The sequence below is a fragment of the Bos indicus genome, chromosome 15 (genome assembly GCF_029378745.1).
Source record: "Bos indicus isolate NIAB-ARS_2022 breed Sahiwal x Tharparkar chromosome 15, NIAB-ARS_B.indTharparkar_mat_pri_1.0, whole genome shotgun sequence".
NCBI classification, from domain to species: domain Eukaryota; kingdom Metazoa; phylum Chordata; class Mammalia; order Artiodactyla; family Bovidae; genus Bos; species Bos indicus.
This window is the reverse complement of record NC_091774.1, coordinates 79627121-79649555: the sequence shown is the minus strand read 5'-3', so window position 1 is coordinate 79649555 and position 22435 is coordinate 79627121.

The window sequence follows — 22435 nt, the reverse complement described above, 5'->3', positions numbered from 1 at the left end:
CCAGGGGTTTGTTTGTTTGATTTTTTCCATGCCTCTTGGACATGAATCCAGCAGAGCAGACATGGCCTCCTTTTCAAGGGAGTCTGTAGAGCTTTCTGTAGACTCATTGAAAGACATACAGGGTGATGTCTCCTGGGAAAAATCCCAGGAACTGGTATGGAACCTGGAGAACTTTCACCAAAGGATTCCCGTACTCTTTTTTTTTTTTTTCATTGTGGAAAACTTTCCACAGGCAAAAGCAAGAGGCTTCCATAATGAACCTCCATGTAACTGTCACTCAACTTCCATAATGCTTAACTCATAACCAGTCTTGTTTTCTGTAGCCCTTTCCATTCCCCATCCTTGATTATTTTCAATCAATTCCTAGATATATCATTTCATCCATAAATATTTCAAAATATATAAGAATTCTTTTAAAAAATAGAGCAAAAATACCAATTTTACATCTGAAATAACATTCAAATGTTAAGGAAAAAGAAAAATAGAGATAGCAATAATTAAGACTCTAAGAAGGAGTCAGTGTAGTCTTCCAGAAAAATAAAGCACTGGCAATAATGTCTACTGGGCTTTGGCCTCTGTGCCTTGAACTTCTCATGTGGTAAATTAAATGAGGGAGATAAGATGATATTTAAGTTTTCACCTACCTCTGATATTCTAATAGTTTTCATGACTAGGTGGATTGTCCTGTACCTATGGGTCTGGGTACTCTTTAACATACCCTTAAAGCTGTTATTAATAATTTCAGTAGTATTTGATCTGTCTCCTCTACCAGAATGTCCACTTGTTATGGGCCAAGAACGTGTCTTCTTATTCACTGCTAGATCCTCAGGGTCTAGTGGGCAAATTGTGAAGAGTCTTGTGTGCTGAGCCAAGGAGTTTGAACTTTATCCTGAAAGAATGAAGAGTCACGGAAGGAATTCAGTGAGAGAAAATGCATCACCAGAAGTGTCTTTAAGAAAGATAGGATTTGTGGAAGATGAGAGTAGCTAATGGGAGGCCAATTAGGAAATTATTCTGTGATCCTGAGCTAATGGACCAAAGGCATGAACTAAGGCAATAGATATGAAAATGGAAAGTTTGGAGCTTATGGAAGAGAAGTAGAATTAACTGGGCTTTAAAAGAGACATTCAAACAAAAGACCACTTTGAGAAACCCAAGTATGGCCAATGGAAGGGAACTGTGGACCTCATTCCTATTCAGATTGAGAGCAATAATTCCCTCTTGGCAAGTTCTGACTCTTGGTGCAACCTCAGCCAGTGATCAAGATGTGGTGGGACAGCTGATGAGGGTGAAGCATGGTAAGTATTGCTGGTCACCACTCTCAGGTTCAATGTAGATTATTTATTAAGTACAGTAAGGATTTGGCCAATTAAATCACAACTACTACAGTGTCTGCCGACTTGGTAGTTATTCAGGTAACAGATTCAAATATCTTGAGTGCTTCAGTAAACATGGATTATATAATTTAATGTATGATAGAATCCTTAAGCCCACAAACCCCAAAGTCCAAAGTCTCTAAGAGGTTCAGTAACTTGTCCACATTTGCTAGGTTAGTGGGTAACAGAGCCAGGCTTTGGGCACAGGCAGAATGTCTCTGAGAGTTCATGCTTTAAAAATTCATGTGACGTACAGCCTACCACCTTGCCCATCCACCTGGGTAAGAGATGAATACAGCCATTTAATACTGGAGATTACCAAATATAAGAAGAGGAGGCAATAAAATATTAATTTATAACAACCTTTCATTGTTCAGCCAGAGTTCCTGCCAGGGAATCTAATGCCTGGAGGAGAAAGGATTTGAATTCTGTAGGATCACTCAGCAGTTGAGCTCAAGAACATAAAAAGAGCTCTCTAAAGTGAGTTTGAATTTTATCCCGAAAGAATGAGGAGTCATGGAAGGAATTCAGTAAGAGAGCGTGAAGCTGTTGCCTGAATATCTACCAAGTAGGCAGACATTGTAGTAGTTGTAATTTGATTGGCCAAATCCTCACTGTACTTAACAAATAATCTACACTGAACCTTTGAGTGGTGACCAACATTACTTACCATGCTTCACCCTCTTCAGTGAATCTAGAACCATAGTGTAATGCTTGTGAGCTTTCTTCTAAAGACCACAGCAGGATTAATGTTGCAGCAAAAACAGAAATGAATAAAAGGCCTTAAGCACAAACCAGCCAAACAGGTCTGCAAGAGTTAAACAATCTGTGTTATTCTTTGGCTGTTGCTACTAACAAACACTTAGGTAGATATGCCTTTCACAAAGCTAATTACTCTCTGACTCCATATAAATTATACTCTGCACCTGGCAGTCTTCTCCCCCTACACTCCCTTGTAGCCATCTTGTGTTTCAAAACAAAAAAGTCACAGGCAGATAACCTCAGAGGCACTAGACTGTTACTGAGCCACCTGATGCTGGCTTTGACCATAGATTTTGCAGAAAAAAGGAAAAATGCAAGTCTTTCATCCCTCTGATCCTTTTCACCTACCCCAGACCATGAGTCCTGACTGTAAAACCTCTCCCTACTTCCCTGAGAGGAAGGCACAGTTCTTGAGGTGCTAGCCTTCTATGTTCCTTCTTTGCCTGGCAAAGAAAGAAAGTTACTCTATGTCTTTTCTCCAAAACCCTGTCTCCATATTTCTATTCAGCAGCAGTGCCAAGATTTTGGCAGCATTAATAAAGTGAGGCAGGGAGTTAATCATGTTAATAAACTGAGGCATGTGAATCTCTCTCATGATGGGAACAGAGTTCAAGTTGAGGATCCTGGCTGTGTAAGGCCCCAAGAGTCCTTCAGGTAGGTGACAGTGAGAACAGACTCAGGGAAAGAAGAAAGAGGGGCACCCAGATGTGGAGATGTCTTCTAACAGGAATAATTCTGATAACCTTTCATGGCAATACCCTCCACAGTTCAAAAGGCGTATACATGTATGTGCATTCCACACTCGCCCTTTCAGCAACAGCGAGGCAGTGATGTCTGGTGTCATTAGCTCCATTGCATAAGGGGAGAAACTGAGATTTAGAGTAAGTGGAAAATCCTGGATACAGAGCCCAGTTTTCAAAATCCAAGATCAGCTACATGTTGGAACAGATGGCCCCCAAATTCTTGGAGTAAAGAAGTATGAAGTGCCTAAAGGACAGATCTGAGCAAAAAAATTTAAATGGTGTCAACTGGGAAGCTCAATACCTGTACATTCAATGTAGTCCCCAGTGTTTAAGATTCTCATGAGAATGGTCCTTAATCCAACAGCCTTTAAAATTAAATCCCCCATTTGTAGCAAAAGCACAATATCACTTTGCCACACACATAGAAAAGGATATTCTAACATAAATGGGACTTTCTAAAAAAATAACTCTTGTCTGTAGTGTCTTGGAAGGAAAATCCAAGCCTATACATCAGAAAAATAGACCAGGAATTTTATCTCTGATTCTTTGCAGACTCCAGAAGAATCTTCTTCCAGAAAATCAGGAGTGGAAATGAGTAGCAGGATCTGCTGACCAGGAGAGTTGGGAACACTTTGAACATCAGTATTTAAAACAATACCTTGGATATTGTCAATGCTCCATGAAAGTTTTGCCACTGAAATAATTCATCTTAGTTACCAGTTAACACTTTGGGGAAAGGGGAAGTCAGGTCTAGAACCATAACTTACCTTACTTAAGAATATCTGAGTAGAACAGTGGTTTCCAGGGGCCAGAGGGTAGAGGCAATGTTGGTCACAGGGCACAAACTTCCAGTTGTTAAGAGGAATGAGTTCTGAGGATCAAATGTACAGCATAGTGACTGCAGTTACCACTTCTGTGTCCTATACTTGAAAGTTGCTGTACAAGTTGATTTTACACGTTCTCACCATAACAAAGACAGCGTGGCAGTTATGTGAGGTGAAGGATGTGTCAACCAATCTTACTGTAAATATTTGACAATGTATTTGGGTATCAAATCATCACATTATGCACCTTAGACTTACATGTTATGTATGTGTCAGTTATCTATCAGTAAACCTGGGGGAAAAAAGAATATCACTGAAAGAGATATAAGAAAAATCTGTTATATACTAATATAGAAATTACTGCCAAATAGAGCAACATCCCATAAATGTGTATGTGAGTACGTGTGCCTCTTGCCCTTACTTTGTGGGACAGCAGTCCTGTGCGTCCTGTCTGGAGTTACCATCACTGGTTGTTCACATCTCTAGTTTATATAATCCCAAATATGTTTTAGTACCAACTTGTCTTTTAATCTTGAAAATGGTAATGCCTTCTAATGTCTAGCAAAGGAGATGTGGCTTTGATTTAGTAAACCTGGCAGCATTTTGACTTGCTTAGAGAGGTGGTTTATCTGTAATCTGTGCTTTAAACGCAATTTGGGGGTGTAAATAATATTTAATATTACAAAAGACGTGCAGAATATACAATCAATACATATAACCACCAAATATAAAGCATCACCAGCAACAGTAAAGCCTCAGTATTTAACTGTGCTATAATTAATCTATAAGCTCTTTCCCTAAATATTATGTTTTTTTTTAATTTGAGTTGAGAAGTGTAGCTCATGAATTAATTCATTTTCATTAATGCATGATATTCTTCTCTATGCCCTTATTTATTTATTACTTGTTTCATTCCTTTTTCATCTTTGTCTATAATATCAAATGGCTTCATTTACATTTATAAAATCCACATTCACAATCTTTGAATTTTAATGAGTTCAGTCCATTTTTATTTTCTTTACTAATTAATTTAGACTTATTTATGCCTTCTCAGGGGATTTCTATTTGTCTTGATTTTTCCTATTATTCTTTTTACCTTCTTTATTTTTATTTAGATTGATTGATTTTAAAAGTCCATTTATTTCCCTAAACTTTATAAAAACTTCATTGTTATCTTTTGTAATTTTTGAAAATACATACATATAAGTAATAAAGTATAAGAATTTTGAGCACTCTAAATGTAGTGAATACTCCAATGTAATATGTTAGTGTTAGCTGATATTTTTAATTTCTCACTTCCCCATAGACATAGGGCTTCCCAGGTGGTGCTAGCGGTAAAGAACCTACCCGCCATGCAGGAGACATTACAGACGTGGGTTCCATCCCTGGGTCAGGAAGATCCCCTGGAGGAGGACATGACAAGCCACCCAGTAATCTTGCCTGGAGAATCCCATGGACAGAGGAGCCTGGTGGGCTTCAGTCCACGGGGTCACAAAGAGTCAGACACCACTGAGCGACTAACACACGCACAACATAGGCAATGTTATTGATATTTAAAACTGCCTCTGTTTATGCCAATATGTTATTTCCCACATTTGCCAGTCTCTAGGCTCACTATTTCTTCTTTCTTCTAAGACTTGCTCAGAAATCCTATTCCTTTCTTCTGAACAAGTCTTTAGAAGCATCTTTAGCGTACAACTATTGATGGTAAACTCTCTCATTTGTTCTTGCATGAAAGTGTTTTATTTTATCCATTTTTATTACTTTTTATTTTTTTTAATAAAGTCTTCATAACAGTTAAAATGATAGTACAAGAAACACTGGTATGAACTTCACCTAGATTACCCGTTCTTTTCCTTTCCATTTAGCTTTATCTGTACACTGACAAATAGATAAGAGCTATCTGCCTCTTGAGAAATTTGTATGCAGGTCAGGAAGCAACAGTTAGAACTGGACATGGAACAACAGACTGGTTCCAAATAGGAAAAGGAGTTCTTCAAGGCTGTATATTGTCACCCTGCTTATTTAACTGCTGAACTGGAAGAAACACAAGCTGGAATCAAGATTGCCGGGAGAAATATCAATAACCTCAGATATGCAGATGACACCACCCTTATGGCAGAAAGTGAAGAGGAACTAAAAGGCCTCTTGATGAAAGTGAAAGTGGAGAGTGAAAAAGTTGGCTTAAAGCTCAACATTCAGAAAACGAAGATCATGGCATCCAGTCCCACCACTTCATGGGAAATAGATGGGGAAACAGTGTCAGACTTTATTTTTTGGGGCTCCAAAATCACTGCAGATGGTGAGTGCAGCCATGAAACTAAAAGACGCTTACTCCTTGGAAGGAAAGTTATGACCAACCTAGATAGCATATTGAAAAGCAGAGACATTACTCTGCCAACAAAGGTTCGTCTAGTCAAGGCTATGGTTTTTCCTGTGGTCATGTATGGATGTGAGAGTTGGACTGTGAAGAAGGGTGAGTGCCAAAGAATTGATGCTTTTGAACTGTGGTGTTGGAGAAGACTCTTGAGAGTCCCTTGCACTGCAAGGAGATCCAACCATTCCATTCTGAAAGAGATCAGCCCTGGGATTTCTTTGGAAGGAGTGATGCTAAAGCTGAAACTCCAGTACTTTGGCCACCTCACGTGAAGAGTTTACTCATTGAAAAATACTCTGATGCTGGGAAGGATTGGGGGCAAGAGGAGAAGGGGATGACAGAGGATGAGATGGCTGGATGGCATCACTGACTCAATGGACGAGAGTCTCAGTGAACTCTGGGATTTGGTGATGGACAGGGAGGCCTGGCGTGCTGCGATTCATGCGGTCGCAAAGAGTTGGACATGACTGAGCAACTGATCTGATCTGATTCAGCGTTTATCTCCTACAAAGAACATCTCTATTATAACCAAGCTTTATTGTCAAAGGAATTTAATATTGTTTCCCAGGTGGTTTAGTGGTAAAGAATCTTCCTGCCAATACAAGAGACACAGAAAATATGGGTTCATTTCCTGGGTCAGGAAGATCCTCTGAAGAAGGAAATGGCAACCCACTCCAGTATTCTAGCCTGGAGAATCCCATGGATGGTGGGCTACAGTCCATGGGATCGCAAAGAGTTGGACATGACTGAGAGACTGAGCATGCACAAAATAACATGGTCTCTTGTGTACTCATTATTTAAATTTCCCTACTTGTCCCAAAAATATCTTTTGTAGGTATTTTATTCTCAGAGTAAGGATTCAATCTTTTATGATAGTTATAATATCTTTCTAGTCTTTTTAAAATCTAAAACGGTTCTTAGTTTTGTTTCTTGTTTCTTGTTTTATGAAATCGACTTTTTTTTAGGTTTCCCAAAAAAGAAAAAAAACATTTGGAAAAGTTCCTATCATCTGGATTGTTTCCAGGTTGTTTAATCATGCCTAGATTCAGGATAAATATTTCTGGCATTAAAGCAATGTAGATGATGCTTTTGCCCCACTTTGGATAATTGATCCATGGATGTGGAATTCTAGACTGTGATTATTTTCTCTCAGCACTTTGAGTATTTTGTTCTGCTCACTTCTGTGTTATATTATTACTGGCGGGTTGCAGTCCATAGGGTCTCCCAGTCAGCACTGAAGAAACTTAGCACAGCCCTAAGTACTTTTGGTAATGTAAGACAGTCTTATTTTAATTTTTAAAATTTCTTTAAATAATAAAAAATCTATTATTTTATATTCTGTACTTGGTAATTCCAATATTCCAAGCCCTGTGTTATTGTATTATCTGTTGTTTCTGCTTAGCTTTGTTCAGGATAACTTTTTAAAAAAATATATATATATATTAATTATTATTTTTTAACTGATTTTACCGGCAGGAATCTTAAGAAAATCTGGAACATTATTATATTACTCATTATAGTTTGACTTTGTTTCTGCCAGATAGCTAAGGTATTCACAACCCAGCCGAAGGTTCTGTTAATTTATTACCTAATAATGCAAATTTCAATTCCAAACTCATGTGAATTCAGGGTGGTAGTTAGAAATGCTCATGGGGACTCTTTTTTTTAACCAAACAGAAGGTCTTTTCCCATCAAGGTGATTTACAAGAAGCCTTGTGGTAGAGCCTGGTTGAAAGTGTGCAGTATCTTGACTGTAGTGGTGAACAAGGGAAGCTAGAGAGGTGATAAAATGGTAACAGGATTTACCACAAACACTCAGATTGAAGAAATCTGAGTAAATCAGTGGACTGCATCAAGGTCAATATCCTGCTTGTAATATTAATAATGTAGTTTTGTAAAATGCTACCATTAGGGGTGTATTAGTTTTCTGTTGCTGCTGTAACAAATTACCATAAATTTAATGACTTAAAACAACACAAATATATTCTCTTAGAGTTCTGGAAGTTAGCAGGTAAAAATGGGTCTCTAGATAAAGGTGTCAGCAGGGCTGTGTTCATTTGAGGGACTCTAGAAAAATCTACTTTCTTGATTATTTCAATTTCTACAAACCACCTGTATTCCTTGAGTCTAACCATTTACTTCATGTTCAATACAAACATCACACAGCATCTTCAAATCTCTGCCTGACTGTCAATGTTCTGCCTCCCTCTTCCAATTTTAAAGACTCTTGGAAAATCCAAAATAATATCTCCAGCACTAGGTCAGCCTGTCTGCTACCTTACTTCCTGTTTGCCATGTAGCCTAGAAGATTTACGGATTCCAGGTATTAGGATATGAAGATCTTTGGGAACTGTTACTCTGCCTGTCCCAAGAGGAATCTGGGAAAAATGAACAAAGGATCTCACTGTATTATTCCTTACAGCTGCAAGTAAATCTATAATCATTTCAATGAGTCATTAAAAATACACTTAGTGAAATGTTAATCTATTCTATATATTAACTTCATTTTGAGCTGTGTTGGTACTTGTTTTCTCATATACACATATCTTTCACCATCCTGAGCTTGCCCTTTGCTATGGGGAAAGAAAAAGTCCTCTGCCACAGGCATCTTGCTCCTGACCGCTCTCATCATTCTTTGCAGCTCCCTCTCTCATGTACTTACAGCCTAAATCTGTCAGCTCTGAAGAATAGGGAAAAATATCCTTATCTTGTGGCATTATGACCCCATGTTAAACCTCCTTATCTACTGCCTATGAAATGAGGAAGCAAAAGAAGCTCTACAATCAATAAGGAATAAGTCCTTCTTGCTTGGGCATAAACTAATTACACTGAGTGCCAACCATAGCCAAGTCGTGAGTATTCTGCTGCAGTTTCTGATATGACATTGGCCATAGCAAGTCACATGGCCAACTCAGATTTAAGGAGTCAGAGGAATTGACTCCACCATTTAGTGAAAGGATCTGACACATCACCTTGAAATGATGAGACTGCATTGAAGGAAAGAATTTGTGGTCATTTTTACAACCTACTCAACTTGTTACTGCCTGGAGTAATTACTTTTTATACCATATGATATCACTTGCATGTGGAATCTAAATACAACAGGAATGAACATATCTATGAAATAGAAACAGACTCACAGATATGGAGAACAGATATGATTGCCAAGGGGAAGGAATTGTAGAGAGGTGTGGGTTGGGAGTTTGGGAGATGTATATATATATATATATATATATATATATATATATATATATACATAATTAAATATATATAATTTAATTATATATATTAAATTATTAATATACATAGAATGGATGGACAACATGGTCCTACTGTATAGCACACGGAACTATATTCACTATCCAGTGCTTAAATCATAATGGAAAAGAATATAAATATGTATAATTTAATCACTTCTGCTGTATACTAGAAACTAATAGAACATTCAGTTCAGTTCAGTTGCTGAGTCATGTCTGACTCTTTGCAACCCCATGGACTGCAGCATGCCAGGCTTCCCTGGCCTTCACCAACTCCTGGAGCTTGCTCAAACTCATGTCCATTGAGTCAATGATGCCATCCAGCCATCTCATCCTTGTCGTCCCCTTCTCCTCCTGCCTTCAATCTTTCCCAGCATCAGGGTCTTTTCCAATGAGTCAGTTCTTCACATCAGGTAACCAAAGTATTGAAGTTTCAGCTTCAGCATCATTACTTCCAATGAAGGACTGATTCCAATGAAATCCTTCCAATACAACATTATAAACCAACTATATTTTAATAACATTTTAAAAATATATGTATATTTTAGCTGATCAATTCTTTCATACTGCCATAGGTATATATATGAGAAGAACTTAAATTTAATCTCTGTAGATCAATGATAATTTGCAGTTTGATCATTATTGTGACAACAGTACCTAATAGTGCAGGAATATATTAGGTGTCTGTGAAATGTTTACTAAAAGAATGAACAGACAATGCACAAAAAAACCTAACTATGGTCAGTGCAATGAGAAAGAATGCTAGCTACAGTGCAGAACAGCTAACTGTTCTTGTAACATATCATAAGGGCTTCAGGGATCCAGCACCTGTCTCTAAGACATTGTGATCAAGGCTCAATTCTTCAACCAAAATTGGAAATCAAGAGTTAGCAAAGATGCCTAACTTTATAGAAAATTTTAGTCTAGACCAAGATAGAATAATATACAGTGTCACACATAAAAGTTTTGATCAAGAATGACCTGGAGAAAATACCTACAAAACTTAAAGAATCTATGCACCATTCCTTACATGTATTAAGTAGCTGGGGAAAAATATACTTGTTCTCCTATCCACTGTCCATTTTCCTCTTATTCCTACCTAAAAAGAACCCATATAGAAGGTAATGCATCCAGTAAATAGATATTCTACTTTCCATTTTATGCTGTAGCTAGAATGGTATGTGTTCTCAGTTAGCATTCCTGAGATATGGCCTTGGGTAAAGGTAATGTATGTGGGGGTGTGTGATGAAGAATTAACCTTACCTGCAGAAAGGTCTGACATTAGGATTCACCTTACAGGAGGTCAACTCAAAGTCCCTGAAATGCCTTCCCTAGAAGAAGCATCTTTGTTTACCTGGAGGTTTTGAACACTGGACAGTCTTAACAACGTGATATGTGATGGGAGCTTGGGATGTGCCCTAACGGCTCCAACATCCAGAGGAACTGGAGACTAAAGGTATTACTCTAAAACTCCAAGAATGATGGCGAAATAGAGGTCAGCCACATGAGCAGGCACACAAAGCCCAGAAAGGAGCTGTGCACACCAGAGGCTCAGGTGAGCTGCCGGGCTGGCCACACTCCATGTGTATTGCCACACGTTGACACCCAGAGGGGTGATGCATCCCTAAGGATAATGGGAGCTACAAGTTTGCAACTCTGACAGACTTTGCCCTCTATGTATCTTCTTTTGGCTGGTTATTATTTGCATCCTTTTGCTGTAGTAATACTGTAATTATATGTACAGTGCATTCCAGATGTGTTAGTTCAGGCTGTACTGCAATTTACATAGACCGAGTAGCTCCTAAACAACAGAAACTTACTTGTAGCAGTTCTGGAGACTAGAAGCCTGAGACAGAGTGCCAGCAAGGTTGGAGTCTGGTGAGAGCCCTCTCCTGGGTTGCAGAGAGCCGACCTTGTGTCTTCATAGAGTGGGAAAAGAACTGGAGAACTCTCCAGGGTCTCCTTTAAGGGCGATAGCCCTCTTCATTTGATCCGCATCCTCATGACTTACCTACATCCAAAAGGCCCAACTTCCTAAACCTATCACCCTGGGGTTAAGGCTTCAAAATAGAATTTGGCAGCTGAGAATGAAAATTCAGTCCATGACATTGAGTCGTTCTAGTGAATTAGCAAAATGGAGGATGACTGTGGAGACCGCTAATGTGTAGCCAGCTACAAACAGATTTTAGTTTCCTGGGCTCCAAAATCACTGTGGAGGGTGACTGCAGCCATGAAATTAAAAGATACTTGCCCCTTGGAAGAAAAGCTATGACAAACCTAAACAGCATATTAAAAAGCAGAGACATCACTTTACCAACAAAGGTCTGTCTCGTCAAAGTTAACATTTTTCCAGTAGACATGTACAGATGTGAGAGTTGGGCTATAAAGAAGTTTGAGGGCTTAAGAATTGATGCTTTCAAACTGTGGTGTTGGATAAGACCCTTGAGAATCCCTTGGACTGCAAGGAGATCAGACCACTCAGTCCTAAAGGAAATCAACCTTAATATTCATTGGAAGGACTGATGCTGAAGCTGAAGCTCCATACTTTGCCACCCTGATGGGAAGAGCCAACTCACTGGAAAAGACCCTGATGTTGGGAAAGATTGAGGGCAGGAGGAGAAGGGGGTGACAGAGGATGAGATGGTTGGATGGCATCACCGACTCAATGGACATGAGTTTGAGCAAAATCTGAAAGACAGTGAAGGACAGAGAGGTCTGGTGTGCTGGTGTCCAGGGAGTCACAAAGGATCAGACATGACTTAGTGACTAAACAGCAGTGAGTGAGAGTGGCTCTGAGGACCCTTGACCTGTCTGCCATTGTCTGAACTGACAGCCGTCCTACAGGGACAGTTCCCTCCTACTATGCAGTGTACTAAACTTTTGGGAGAGAACTGTCCAAGTAGCACAGGGAGGGAGCAAGAAGAATGACATATAGAAGGACCAAAGCACGGAAAGGATGAATATATCAGCTGTCTGACACCCAGGAAACTGCAACTCAGTGACACGAGGGATTTTACTAAACTATGTAACACGTCCCAGACACCTGTCCCTCTGGAAAACAAGAGCGTGAGCCAGTTATTCCCTTCTCCTCCCCCACAGCTTGATGGTCACTCAATGTCTTCCATGGCCTATGAGATATTCCTGAGGCAGGGAAGCAGGGATATACCTTAGGAAACCTGCCACTAGTAACACCGGCGGAGCTGTTGACCACAGGTGCACTGAAATCGAGTAATGGAGGACGTGTGGTGCAGGACCCAGAGTCAGAGCTCTGTGAGATGTACGCAGAAGTCTGCTGGACCTGGGGAAAGCTTTTGTCTTCCTGACCAAGAGCGTGTATGCAGTTGTCACCCTGCCCTCCGGGATCCTTTTTCCTGATTTGAGAAGTGTAGTGCCTAGCATTAGAGCAGACAGGTTAGACTGTGAGGCAACCAGCATGTGGAAGGGACTGAGAAAATCACAAAATGAACCTTGACTCCCAAACTATTACTATGAAGGAAAAATGAGTCTTTTTTGCAAAAGTAACAGCCGAAAATAAGTTGGATTTTGGTCTACTCAAAATGAGGAATATTGAATGTCAGTTCACCAGCCTTTGCCAATCATTTCCCTTCAACAAGAAGTTACAGACTCATTGAATCTAGCTTTCTCCTTTCACTGATTAAAGATGTAACCCTAGAAGCCTGATAGCCAAGGACTACTCAAAATCTCTTATTCCACAGATTGTTAACTGAAGCATTATCATGGTGCAAAGAATAACTGAAAGAAAGAGTGTCTTTATCCAGGGCTCGTTTTAAAATGTAAACATTATTAGAAAAAAAGAGATCAGAGTCATTTTTCCTTCAAATTAAAAAAAATGGTCAAAGTGGTAATACAAAAAATGTATTCAAATAGTAGTAACTCTGTCTGATTATAAATTTATATCAGTTTGGGCTTTCTTCTGATTTTGGTGATGAGACCAGTTTTCTAGAAGTGAACGCATATTCTTAGGCATAATAAAAATTGTTCAACCTGACCTGATCTGCCTCTTGAGAAATCTGTATGCAGGTCAGGAAGCAACAGTTAGAACTGGCCATGGAACAACAGACTGGTTCCAAATAGGAAAAGGAGTACGTCAAGGCTGTATATTGTCACCCTGTTTATTTAACTTATATGCAGAGTACATCATGAGAAATGCTGGACTGGAAGAAACACAAGCTGGAATCAAGATTGATGGGAGAAATATCAATAACCTCAGATATGCAGATGACACCACCCTTATGGCAGAAAGTGAAGAGGAACTCAAAAGCCTCTTGATGAAAGGGAAAGTGCAGAGTGAAAAAGTTGGCTTAAAGCTCAACATTCAGAAAATGAAGATCATGGCATCCAGTCCCACCACTTCATGGGAAATAGATGGGGAAACAGTGGAAACAGTGTCAGACTTTATTTTTCTGGGCTCCAAAATCACTGCAGATGGTGACTGCAGCCATGAAATTAAAAGAGGCTTACTCCTTGGAAGGAAAGTTATGACCAACCTAGATAGCATATTCAAAAGCAGAGACATTACTTTGCCAACAAAGGTCCATCTAGTCAAGGCTATGGTTTGTCCTGTGGTCATGTATGGATGTGAGAGTTGGACTGTAAAGAAGGCTGAGTGCCGAAGAATTGATGCCTTTGAACTGTAGTGTTGGAGAAGACTCTTGAGAGTCCCTTGGACTGCAAGGAGATCCAACCATTCCATTCTGAAGATCAGCCCTGGGATTTCTTTGGAAGGAGTGATGCTAAAGCTGAAACTCCAGTACTTTGGCCACCTCATGCAAAGAGTTGACTCATTGGAAAAGTCTCCGATGCTGGGAGAGATTGGGGGCAGGAGGAGAAGGGGATGACAGAGGTTGAGATGGCTGGATGGCATCACTGACTCGATGGACGTGAGTCTGAGTGAACTCCAGGAGTTTGTGATGGACAGGGAGGCCTGGAGTGCTGCGATTCATGGGGTCACAGAGTCAGATACGACTGAGTGACTGAACTAAACTGAACTTATCTTGATTGTTATGGATTTGATTCACACATTTGAGTTACATAGACATTGTAGTTACTTTTCAATATTCTTTATTATGGATAACTATGCAGGTCACATATTTTTATTCCTCATGTTACCCATACACAATATTGTGTCTAGTCTATGTATTTGGATAATACTTGATAATTATTAGGTCATAGTGTATAAATACTTTTACATTTAATAGATACATCATAGATGTTTCATAGTGATTCTATCAGTTTATATATTGAGAAAATTTGGGGATTATTTATTTACTAACACCTGTAGCCCCGGTAAAGGTAAACTCCAAGAGTTGGTGATGGACAGGGAGGCCTGGTGTGCTGCAGTCCATGGGGTCACAAAGAGTTGGACAAGACTGAGTGACTGAACTGAACTGAACTGAACTGTATCCCTGGTGGCTCAGAGGTAAAGAATCCACTAGCCAATGTAGGAGACTCAAGTTCAGTCCCTGGATTGGAAAAATCCCCTGGAGAAGGAAAATGGCAATGCATTCCAGTATTTTTGTCTGGAAAATCCCATGGGCAGAAGAGACTGGGAGACTACAGTCTGTGGGATCACAATAGAGTCAGATATGACTCTGCTACTAAACAACAACACCTCTAACAGCTTTTCATAATGTCATGTAAGCTAAATTTGCTAGCTGAAAGAAGACAATGGTATATGATTGTAGTTTTATTATGAACACTAAAAATGAATTTATAGTACCGAGATACTGGATATCTGCCTGCAAATTTATGAAGCTCTTAATAATTAGTTTTGTTGAAGCTACACACTGAGAGGTCCTGCAGTTGTTCTTTCTTCATTCCTAAATTTTCACATTCAGAAAACTAAGATTATGGCGTCTGGTCCTATCACTTCATGGGAAATAGATGGGGAAACAGTGGAAACACTGTCAGACTTTATTTTTCTGGGCTCCAAAATCACTGCAGATGGTGACTGCAGCCATGAAATTAAGACGCTTACTCTTTGGAAGGAAAGTTATGCCCAACCCAGATAGCATATTCAAAATCAGAGACATTACTGTGCCAACAAAGGAAAGGTCCATCTAGTCAAGGCTATGGTTTTTCCAGTGGTCATGTATGGATGTGAGAGTTGGACTGTGAAGAAAGCTGAGCACCAAAGAATTGATGCTTTTGAACAGTGGTGTTGGAGAAGACTCTTGAGAGTCCCTTGGATTGCAAGGAGATCCAATGAGTCCATTCTAAAGGAGATCAGTCCTGGGTGTTTATTGGAAGGACTGATGCCGAAGCTGGAACTCCAGTACTTTGGCCACCTCATGTGAAGAGTTGACTCATTGGAAAAGACTGATGCTGGGAGGGATTGTGGGCAGGAGGAGAAGGGGACGACAGATAATGAGATGGCTGGATGGCATCACTGACTCGATGGACGTGAGTTTGGGTAAACTCCGGGAGTTGGTGACGGGCAGGGAGGCCTGGCGTGCTGTGATTCATGGGGTCACAAAGAGTTGGACACAACTGAATGACTGAACTGACTGAACTGAACTTTCACAGGTATTCTCAAACCTTGCTTCGTGACTATGTCCTGTGTTTCCTGTCTCCCCTAACCACCAACAAGGTTTTGCTCTAATGGTTTGGACATGAATGTTTTGGAACCACTTGAGCACTCAAGTAAGCATAATTTGGAATTACAGGTGACAATGTCCCATAGGGTAAGCTTTGAGTAAAAAAATGAGAGCTGGCAGACAAATTCCTTTTTCTATCTTACTTACCTGAAAACTAATGCTTGATTCATGTGCTTGCCTATTTGTTTCAACACATTTTTTTTGAAAAAGTATACTTTTTATTAGGTTTCATTATGCCTGAAAGCTGTATTTTTTGTGATATAAATTTGGTTAGATGCAAGATATCAATGAGTTCAGAAAGGTTGATAACTTAATAGATAAAATGCTGCAAAAAATAATAAAACTTTTAGTAATCAAACAAAATGTCAACATGTCTATGGCAAGTAGGATGATTGACTCTTACAACCATCCAAGAATCAATTCCAACACAAATCCACCTTAACTATCAGGATTTTTCTGTCTTTTTAAAAAACTATAAAAATATTTTTCTAACATATATTTTATTTTAGATTGTATTTGGTTTTTTTTTTTTTTTTTTATTCTTCCAATTTTATTTTATTTTTAAACTTTACATAATTGTATTAGTTTTGCCAAATATCAAAATGAATCCGCCACAGGTATACATGTGTTCCCCATCCCGAACCCTCCTCCCTCCTCCCTCCCCATACCATCCCTCTGGGCCGTCCCAGTGCACCAGCCCCAAGCATCCAGCATCATGCATCGAACCTGGACTGGCAACTCGTTTCCTACATGATATTTTACATGTTTCATTGCCATTCTCCCACATCTTCCCACCCGCTCCCTCTCCCACAGAGTCCATAAGACTGTTCTATACATCAGTGTCTCTTTTGCTGTCTCGTACACCGGGTTATTGTTACCATCTTTCTAAATTCCATATATATGCGTTAGTATACTGTATTTATGTTTTTCCTTCTGGCTTACTTCACTCTGTATAATAGGCTCCAGTTTCATCCACCTCATTAGAACTGATTCAAATGTTTTCTTTTTAATGGCTGAGTAATACTCCATTGTGTATATGTACCACTGCTTTCTTATCCATTCATCTGCTGATGGACATCTAGGTTGCTTCCATGTCTTGGCTATTATAAACAGTGCTGCGATGAACATTGGGGTACACGTGTCTCTTTCCCTTCTGGTTTCCTCAGTGTGTATGCCCAGGAGTGGGGTTGCTGGATCATAAGGCAGTTCTATTTCCAGTTTTTTAAGGAATCTCCACACTGTTCTCCATAGTGGCTGTACTAGTTTGCATTCCCACCAACAGTGTAAGAGGGTTCCCTTTTCTCCACACCCTCTCCAGCATTTATTATTTGTAGACTTTTGGATCGCAGCCATTCTGACTGGTGTGAAATGGTACCTCATAGTGGTTTTGATTTGCATTTCTCTGATAATGAGTGATGTTGAGCATCTTTTCATGTGTTTGTTAGCCATCTGTATGTCTTTTTTGGAGAAATGTCTATTTAGTTCTTTGGCCCATTTTTTGATTGGGTCGTTTATTTTTCTGGAGTTGAGCTGTAGGAGTTGCTTGTATATTTTTGAGATTAGTTGTTTGTCGGTTGCTTCATTTGCTATTATTTTCTCCCATTCTGAAGGCTGTCTTTTCACCTTGCTAATAGTTTCCTTTGATGTGCAGAAGCTTTTAAGTTTAACTAGGTCCCATTTGTTTATTTTTCTTTTATTTCCAATATTCTGGGAGGTGGGTCATAGAGGATCCTGCTGTGATGTATGTCGGAGAGTGTTTTGCCTATGTTCTCCTCTAGGAGTTTTATAGTTTGTGGTCTTACGTTGAGATCTTTAATCCATTTTGAGTTTATTTTTGTGTATGGTGTTAGAAAGTGTTCTAGTTTCATTCTTTAACAAGTGGTTGACCAGATTTCCCAGCACCACTTGTTAAAGAGATTGTCTTTAATCCATTGTATATTCTTGCCTCCTTTGTCGAAGATAAGGTGTCCATAGGTGCGTGGATTTATCTCTGGGCTTTCTATTTTATTCCATTGATCAATATTTCTGTCTTTGTGCCAGTACCATACTGTCTTGATAACTGTGGCTTTGTAGTACAGCCTGAAGTCAGGTAAGTTGATTCCTCCAGTTCCATTCTTCTTTCTCAAGATCGCTTTGGCTATTCGAGGTTTTTTGTATTTCCATACAAATTGTGAAATTATTTGTTCTAGCTCTGTGAAGAATACTGTTGGTAGCTTGATAGGGATTGCGTTGAATCTATAAATTGCTTTGGGTAGTATACTCATTTTCACTATATTGATTCTTCCAATCCATGAACATGGTATATTTCTCCATCTATTAGTGTCCTCTTTGATTTCTTTCACCAGTGTTTTATAGTTTTCTATATATAGGTCTTTAGTTTCTTTAGGTAGATATATTCCTAAGTATTTTATTATTTTCATTGCAATGGTGAATGGAATTGTTTCCTTAATTTCTCTTTCTGTTTTCTCATTATTAGTGTATAGGAATGCAAGGGATTTCTGTGTGTTGATTTTATATCCTGCAACTTTACTGTAGTCATTGATTATTTCTAGTAATTTTCTGGTGGACTCTTTAGGGTTTTCTATGTAGAGGATCATGTCATCTGCAAATAGTGAGAGTTTTACTTCTTCTTTTCCAATTTGGATTCCTTTGATTTCTTTTTCTGCTCTGATTGCTGTGGCCAAAACTTCCAAAACTATGTTGAATAGTAATGGTGAAAGTGGGCACCCTTGTCTTGTTCCTGACTTTAGAGGAAATGCTTTCAATTTTTCACCATTGAGGATAATATTTGCAGTGGGTTTGTCATATATAGCTTTTATTATGTTGAGGTATGTTCCTTCTATTCCTGCTTTCTGGAGAGTTTTTATCATAAATGGATGTTGAATTTTGTCAAAGGCTTTCTCTGCATCTATTGAGATAATCATATGGTTTTTATTTTTCAATTTGTTAATGTGGTGTATTACATTGATTGATTTGCGGATATTGAAGAATCCTTGCATCCCTGGGATAAAGCCCACTTGATCATGGTGTATGATCTTTTTAATGTGTTGTTGGATTCTGATTGCTAGAATTTTGTTAAGGATTTTTGCATCTATGTTCATCAGTGATATTGGCCTGTAGTTTTCTTTTTTTGTGGGATCTTTGTCAGGTTTTGGTATTAGGGTGATGGTGGCCTCATAGAATGAGTTTGGAAGTTTACCTTCCTCTGCAATTTTCTGGAAGAGTTTCAGCAGGATAGGTATTAGCTCTTCTCTAAATTTTTGGTAGAATTCAGCTGTGAAGCCGTCTGGACCGGGGCTTTTGTTTGCTGGAAGATTTTTGATTACAGTTTCAATTTCCATTCTTGTGATGGGTCTGTTAAGATTTTCTATTTCTTCCTGGTCCAGTTTTGGAAAGTTGTACTTTTCTAAGAATTTGTCCATTTCTTCCACGTTGTCCATTTTATTGGCATATAATTGTTGATAGTAGTCTCTTATGATCCTTTGTATTTCTGTGTTGTCTGTTGTGATCTCTCCATTTTCGTTTCTAATTTTGTTGATTTGATTTTTCTCCCTTTGTTTCTTGATGAGTCTGGCTAATGGTTTGTCAATTTTATTTATCCTTTCAAAGAACCAGCTTTTGGCTTTGTTGATTTTTGCTATGGTCTCTTTTGTTTCTTTTGCATTTATTTCTGCTCTAATTTTTAAGATTTCTTTCCTTCTACTAACCCTGGGGTTCTTCATTTCTTCCTTTTCTAGTTGCTTTAGGTGTAGAGTTAGGTTATTTATTTGACTTTTTTCTTGTTTCTTGAGGTGTGCCTGTATTGCTATGAACTTTCCCCTTAGGACTGCTTTTACCGTGTCCCACAGGTTTTGGGTTGTTGTGTTTTCATTTTCATTCGTTTCTATGCAAATTTTGATTTCTTTTTTGATTTCTTCTTTGATTTGTTGATTATTCAGCAGCGTGTTGTTCAGCCTCCATATGTTGGAATTTTTAATAGTTTTTCTCCTGTAATTGAGATCTAATCTTACTGCATTGTGGTCAGAAAAAATGCTTGGAATGATTTCTATTTTTTTTTGAATTTCCCAAGGCTAGCTTTATGGCCCAGGATGTGATCTATCCTGGAGAAGGTTCCATGTGCGCTTGAGAAAAAGGTGAAATTCATTGTTTTGGGATGAAATGACCTATAGATATCAATTAGGTCTAACTGGTCTATTGTATCGTTTAAAGTTTGTGTTTCCTTGTTAATTTTCTGTTTAGTTGATCTATCCATAGGTGTAAGTGGGGTATTAAAGTCTCCCACTATTATTGTGTTATTGTTAATTTCTCCTTTCATACTTGTTAGCATTTGTCTTACGTACTGTGGTGCTCCCGTGTTGGGTGCATATATGTTTATAATTGTTATATCTTCTTCTTGGATTGATCCTTTGATCATTATGTAGTGACCTTCTTTGTCTCTTTTCACCGCCTTTGTTTTAAAGTCTATTTTATCTGATATGAGTATTGCTACTCCTGCTTTTTTTTGGTCCCTATTTGCATGGAAAATCTTTTTCCAGCCCTTCACTTTCAGTCTGTATGTGTCCCCTGTTTTGAGGTGGGTCTCCTGTAGACAACATATGTAGGGGTCTTGTTTTTGTATCCATTCAGCCAGTCTTTGTCTTTTGGTTGGGGCATTCAACCCATTTACATTTAAGGTAATTACTGATAAGTATGTTCCCGTTGCCATTTACTTTATTGTTTTGGGTTCGAGTTTATACACCGTTTTTGTTTTTCCTGTCTAGAGAATATCCTTTAGTATTTGTTGGAGAGCTGGTTTGGTGGTGCAGAATTCTCTCAGCTTTTGCTTGTCTGAAAAGCTTTTGATTTCTCCTTCATACTTGAATGAGATCCTTGCTGGGTACAATAATCTGGGCTGTAGGTTACTTTCTTTCATCATTTTAAGTATGTCTTGCCATTCCCTCCTGGCTTGAAGAGTTTCTATTGAAAGATCAGCTGTTATCCTTATGGGGATTCCCTTGTGTGTTATTTGTTGTTTTTCCCTTGCTGCTTTTAATATTTGTTCTTTGTGTTTGATCTTTGTTAATTTGATTAATATGTGTCTTGGGGTGTTTCTCCTTGGGTTTATCCTGTTTGGTACTCTCTGGGTTTCTTGGACTTGGGTGATTATTTCCTTCCCCATTTTAGGGAAGTTTTCCACTATTATCTCCTCAAGTATTTTCTCATGGTCTTTCTTTTTGTCTTCTTCTTCTGGAACCCCTATGATTCGAATGTTGTAGCGTTTAATATTGTCCTGGAGGTCTCTGAGATTGTCCTCATTTCTTTTAATTCGTTTTTCTTTTATCCTCTCTGATTCATTTATTTCTACCATTCTATCTTCTAATTCACTAATCCTGTCTTCTGCCTCTGTTATTCTACTATTTGTTGCCTCCAGAGTGTTTTTAATTTCACTTATTGCATTATTCATTATATATTGACTCTTTTTTATTTCTTCTAGGTCCTTGTTAAACCTTTCTTGCATCTTCTCAATCCTTGTCTCCAGGCTATTTATCTGTGATTCCATTTTAGTTTCAAGATTTTGGATCAATTTCACTATCATTATTTGGAATTCTTTATCAGGTAGATTCCCTATCTCTTCCTCTTTTGTTTGGTTTGGTGGGCATTTATCCTGTTCCTTTATCTTCTGGGTATTCCTCTGTCTCTTCATCTTGTTTAAATTGCTGAGTTTGGGGTGTCCTTTCTGTATTCTGGCAGTTTGTGGAGTTCTCTTTATTATGGCGTTTCCTCACTGTGTGTGGGTTTGTACAGGTGGCTTGTCAAGGTTTCCTGGTTAGGGAAGCTTGTGTCGGTGTTCTGGTGGGTGGAGCTGTATTTCTTCTCTCTGGAGTGCAATGAAATGTCCAGTAATGAGTTATGAGATGTCTATAGTTTTGGGGTGACTTTGGGCAGCCTGTATCTTGAAGCTCAGGACTGTGTTCCTTTGTTGCTGGAGAATTTGGTTGGTATGTCTTGCCCTGGAACTTATTGGCCCTTGTGTGGTGCTTGGTTTCAGTGTCGGTATGGAGGCATTTGATGAGCTCCTGTCAATGAATGTTCCTTGGAGTCAGGAGTTCCCTGGAGTCAGGGTTTGGACTTAAGTCTCCTGCTTCCGATTATCGGTCTTATTTTTACAGTAGTTTCAAAACTTCTCCTTCTATACAGCACCATTGATAAAACATCTACATTAAAGATGATAAGTTTCTCTACAGTGAGGGTCACTCAGAGAGGTTCACAGGGTTACATGGAGAAGAGAAGAGGGAGGAGGGAGTTAGAGGTGACCCAAATGAGATGAGGTGAATCAATAGTGGAGAGAGTGGGCTAGCCAGTAGTCACTTCCTTATGTGCACTCCACAACTGGACCACTCAGAGATGTTCACGGGGTTATACAGAGAAGAGAAGAAGGAGGAAGGTAACAGAGGTGGCCAGAAGGATAAAAGGGGGGAATGAAAAGGAGGGAGACAGAT